Source organism: Lonchura striata, chromosome 1, assembly GCF_050655825.1.
Source record: "Lonchura striata isolate lonStrDom1 chromosome 1, ASM5065582v1, whole genome shotgun sequence".
In the NCBI taxonomy this organism is placed as follows: Eukaryota; Metazoa; Chordata; class Aves; order Passeriformes; family Estrildidae; genus Lonchura; species Lonchura striata.
The window spans coordinates 84,117,831-84,123,830 of NC_140703.1; positions in this window are offsets into that span (position 1 = coordinate 84,117,831).

The following is a 6,000-nucleotide window of genomic DNA, read 5'->3' on the forward strand; positions in this document are numbered from 1 at the left end:
GCAAGTTGCTAGTAGTCATCAGGTACCGCATGACCTCAAACCTAAGAGTGTAAATTGAATCAAACCATGTGGCCAAGTAATAATCTTTTTTTACTCTCTTACAAGTTTCCTTTGACTTTTTTTCCTGCCCCCCTCCTCAGTTCATTCAGTGGATAAAAAGAAGATACTTCATCCTGTGGAAAATAGGATATCGATGGAAAGTGTTTTAAGCTGAAGACCAGAAATATATCTCAGAAATGTTGAAAGGAAGTAGTAAATGAGGCAGAGCATGAAAGAAGATAAATTAGTGTCCTTTTTAAATTAGAATGGCATTCCCTTTCTGTCAGTGAGAGCTGGCTGAAAAGTCATGTTTACTTTCCACAGATGTTGATTTTTTGCTCTTCTTTTAAGGCTACATTTGTTTCAGTTTTGACTTAAAACCACTTCTACTAAAACTTTTTTTGGCCAATCTACAGATCCTATCTCTAGTCCTGATGAATGTCACTTATTCCAATGGTTGTGGGAAGTCCTGTATCACAAGACATATGTGAATTCTCCTGACTGTGCTTAGGGTGCTTGCTTCCCAAAGCTTCTCAGCCTAGGGAGGAGTCTCAATGAGCTACTTTGAATCTAGAGACTTCCACTTTTAATTTCCCTGGCTCAGAAGCCAACAGCCCTTTTGGAAGTCTAAGCTCAGTTCCCCCCCACCATAATTTTCAGTTTCATAACAGTTTATTCAGTCTGAAATATTTTAAGGAGAACATGCTGGGCTCCACAAACTGTGGTTTTGACAAGTTTTGACTGTTTTGTCTGAAAATTTCCAGACTGCCCTAGCATTTGTTGTAGAGTTCCTTAAACAAGATTTTTCACAGGTGGTCACTGAGTAAATGTTCCTCATTCTCTGTCTGACTGACTGATGCCCTTGTGGTCTCATTTGCAGAAGTGTTGAAACACACAGCTGCAACTGAAATTAGCAGGAGCATGCTTTGAATACATGGAGGACTGTATATTTCTGCTAGAATTCTCCTGTGGAAACACTACAGCAACAAATATTCTGAAAAAGCCCTAGGGGAAATAAATTCTCTTCTGGAGACAAACATAGTTATAAGTGTGCAGTCAGCCAAGAGGCATGTTTTGGAAAAAGTGTGAGGAAAAGTTCTTAAATCTTTGCTTGGGTACTGGACATTGTGTGCATTGAACGTGATGGTGATCTTAATGTGAAGGGCGATGTGAGAGTATATCAAGTAACTTCTGCTAGAGGTAGTAGGACTGGGACTACAAAGAAAACTTTGTCCCATTTTCACTAGGAGCATTTAACTTTGCATTGGAATATTTGGTGGAGGTTGGAGACAGGATATCCAGGGGCCTGTTTCTATTTACTGCACAGAAAAGGGAAGCTCCACCCCGACAAACTTCATAGAAACTACTTCATGGAGCTGTGGAAGGGTTGGTGACAGTTCTACTTGTGTTTAGAAAGTGTTTGTCTTGACATTAAGAGAACTTGAAAACACCCGCTTCAAAATTCCCAGCTCCACTGGAGAGCAGACCCAGTATTTTTAAATGGAGAAAAGCAAGGGGGAAAGTTTTGCCAGGGAACAGCATATAAGCACTGTCTGGTGGCAAACTGCTGTCTCAGGATTTCTTACCTAGCTTTGTTTGTCATTGGAACAGGAAAGTCACAAGGCTGATAGGGATTTGAAAAGCTAAATGAATCTGTTTTGAGATTAACGCTGTTGATTCTTTTTCTTTCCCTCAAAGAGTAGATTTCCCATGTCCCAGCCAGCCCAAGGGGATAATAAGTGCAAAGTGTGTGGATGGGGTGAAGTGTGCATCTGATGTGATGGCAAGTGGGAGAGGTAACCAAGATGTAGTTGTGTGGAAGGGGTGAGTGAAGATGAGACAACAGCAAGGAGACAGTCCTGCTGCTGCTGCTGCCTGTCTTCCCCCACTGACTCCATTGCTCCATGCAACCTTTCAGTCCTGTGTTACTCTGGCATTTAATTGCAACTGGTAATTTTTTTGAGAGGATGTTCACGATGGGTCACACTTATGTCTCTATCCAATTATCAGTTGCAAACACCAGCCAAAATTACCAGTGCTCAACCTGCGAAATAGTACTGATGATGCTCTGTTGGTCTGCTACACTGGAAGTGAGTCAGGGCTGATGCAAACAAGCAGAGCAGGCTGATGAGAAATGAGGTTAAGTCTAATATGCTTTGTCTGTAAAAGGATGATGGTACACTTTCCTATTTCTTAGGCTTCTAGAAATATATCTTCCACCATCAGTGTATGCAATGAGCAATGGAAACAGAAGCATGTAGGCTGCTGCTTTTTTCATCACTTGTTTTCTTTCTTTATTTTCTTATTTTTTTCCAGAATCCCTTTGCCCAGCTTTATTTATCTCTGTACTCTTGCATTTATCACTACTATACTCAGAACATGCCAAAAAAAAAAAAGGCGGGGGGCAGGGGAGGGGGGCAAGCAGATAATTTTCTTGTCTCCACTGTTAGTTTTTGTTGGATAACCTTGCACAGTCATCATCATCACCATCACCACTCCAAGGGAGCTGGAGTCTCGTGCAGTACGGCCGGTCTGTTCCCACGGCTCCCATCGCTTCCATCCCTGCGCAGAACAAGCTGCTGAGGAAACTGCCTCTCCCTTTTAAACCCGGTGTGTCACTTCCGACACTGCAAATGGGAAATGAGAAAAACAAAAAATTCTGGAGCACCAGTGCCAGTGAAGTAAGCTTTTCTGCCAGATTGTATGATTAATTTTGAGTTAGTTCTGTGAATAATTATGGAATCATAGAATATCCTGAGTTGGAAGTGACTTGCAAGGATCATCAAAATCCAGCTCCTGGTTCTGCCCAGAACAGCTCCAAGAATCACACCAACATACACGAACATTTTAAGAATTTTAGTCACTATTCTAATTGGATTAGGCCCACCTTGTTAATTCTCTCTTCCCTCTATTTGCATACCTGAGTCTATACACTCTTAATGTATATGTAAGATCAGCCTGGTATAAGAAATTATAATTTATTAATCCACAATTTTCGACCATGAATGGATCATTCTCCAACCTCTGAACACCCAATGCTTTCTTTTGTTTTTTCTTGCCAACCAGGTTGAAAAACAAGAGTGGAAAGAAGAATATTTTTTCTGTTATTTAGAAGCCAATGCTTTGAGAAATTTTCTATAAATTCATTTCCTCACCTTGATTTAATATCATAGAGGCAAGAAGAAAAAGAAATCCTTGTATTGCCATAAGTATCTTACCTCTTTGAAGGCATTACTTGAGTTCCTGTAGCTATCTTCACATTTTCATTAATTTCTAATACACCTTTCATTTTAGCTGCAAACCTTTTTTCTGTTAAACTGGGAATAACTCAAACCACATCCCTTTGATCCTACTCTCTAATTCACAGCTTTAGAGCTTATATGTTGTTTTAGTCTGCTCAAATACTTGTTTATTTGGAGATGGTGATTGCTTATATATATTCATTAGTTCTCTTCACAAAGGAATTGTACTAAAACTGATCCCTTGGGATGCAAAACTTCTGGTCTGTGCAAAAGAGCCAGGCAGAATGGCAACATTACACACTGTTTTGGCTTAAGAGTGCCTTATTGCTCAATTTTCTTACCTTAATGGTTATGAATATAGGAGAACATATTCACTTTCTTTAAATACTAACAAAAAGGTTCTTCTGACTTAATGAAGACATCAGCATCTGCCATGAGGAGGCCTCCATATTTTGAGATAACTGTCTGGTACTTGACCTTAGCCCCTGGGGTGAAACAGGCATTTCTGTGTCAGTGTGACTTTTACTTATGTAAATGATTCATGGCTGAGGTGAATCATACTGAAAATTACCTTTTTTTTTCTCTGTGACTAAAAGACATTCAAGTTAACACCTCACACAATGTAGCAATCCAAATTGAGAATAAGCAGATAATGGCATATAAAAACAAATGAAAGAAGATAGTCTTCATGTCATGATTTGTAACTTGGCATTTAAGGGGATAAACTGATCAAGAGCAGCTTGGCTGAAAAGGACTTGGGAATGGTGGTGGGTGAGAGGCTGGACTTGACCCATCACTGTGGGATGGGTCTGGTCGACATATGGGGCCCTCAGTTCCCCTCAGAAGGGAGTCAGTGCTTATCTCAAACTAAAACCTGTTTGACATTCACAGACTAGTCACTCCTACTGATGAAAGCCCAGAGCATGACACCGTTTCATTCCAAAACCTGGCCCACAAGAGAAGGAAGTGGTGTCCTGACCTGATTTCAGATAATAGCCTGGTGGTTCCTGCACTGGTTGAAGAAGTAGGGCACTGTCCTGAGCCTGGGAGCTGAATCAAATGTGTGCCTCAGGTCTTCTCTCTCATCACTCTTGCTCTGCAGGGTGAGCTAAAGACAGTCTCTCACAGCTGAAGGAAAGATTCAGCTGTGCATGTGAGGGCAGAGGTTGCAAAAGTGAAATTTAGCCTTACTTGAATCCCAAAAGCAATGATACGGATAAGTGCCAAAACTCTGTTTGCTAGCTCCCAAATTCAGAGTAATGGTGATGAGAAAGCTTAATGCTTACTGCTGACTGCTGTGAACCTCACTCTGCTGTGCCTACCTGTGTCTGTCCTAGCTGTGGTGATTCTGAACCTCTCTCAGTTGTAGATGGTGAGGGGTTAAGATACTTTTGGTATGAGCTGCTTTATCTTTAAACATTATAATAAAAAACCTTCCTACAATTGATTCATTCAACCAAAGGAAAAATTCAGAAAAATGTTCATTTCAAGGAAATTCACAGATTTCTCAATCTCCAAATGTTTGTACTGGTACAGCTACCAGTGGCTAACAGAGAAGAAATTAAGAGAGAATGTTTACACTATGTAGATGAGAAACAACTAATATCTGGTAGTAGACACATATTTTTTTATCACTGGGAATCATGATTTCTTAACTAGATTGTATTTGTTTCTCCCAGAACTGATCTCCTTGTCTTTGGATTTTAAAACATCAGAGGAAGAAAGTTTCCCAGCAAAATCTGTTTCATGTAAATTCCAGAAATCCTTTTCTCCATAACTATTTTCATTATTTTGTTTATATTGGAACCCACACATTCTCACTCAGAGAATCACATGATTATTTAGGCTGGAAGAGACCTCTAAGATCATCTGAGTCTAACCATTAACCCAGCCTGCCAAGTCCACCACTAAACCATGTCCCCAAGTGTCACATCTACATATCTTTTAAATACCTCCAGGGGTGGTTACCCAACCATTTCCCTGGGAAGCCTGCTCCAATGCTTGACAACTCTTGCAAAGGAGAAACTTTTCCTAATATTTAATTTAAACCTCCCCTGGCACAACATGAAGCACTTTCAACATTTTTTCTGACTTCTCTCCCAGCCTGATACCTGGGAGAAGACCAAGTCCTCTTGCCTTGCTACAGCCTCCTGTCAGGTAGTTGTAAAGAGCAATGAGGTCTTCCCTGACCCCCTTTTTCTTCAGACTAAACAACCCAAGCTCCTTAGCTGCTTCTCATCAGACTTTGCTCCAGATCCACCACCAGCATTGCTGCCCTCCTCTGGACAGGGTCCAACTCCTCAGTGTCTTTCTTGTCGTGAGGGGCCCAAAACTGAGCACACAATTCGAGGTGAGGCCTCATGAGTTCTGCAGAAAAAAACAGTGAGGTTTCTCTAAGTACTCACATGAGGCTTTCTGGGATCTCCTTAAACTCATAATGTATGCTAACATATATGTGTCATTGCCTTTTTATGCCTTGAAGTTGGATGTCTTGAGAAATTCACACCAAGAATGCAATACAGAGTATATCTTCCTCTAAATGTTAACTTTCTACTCTTCTGGAATTTTAGGTTATGCTTTTTCTCATTGTAGTTGAAAATATAACTAAATACTTCACTTTTAACAACTTAAATCCTCAGAGAATAAGAAGTATACAGGTTTTAGAAGTTAAACACATCTCCATTGTTCAAATAGTAGGATTGTTTAATTCATATCAGAT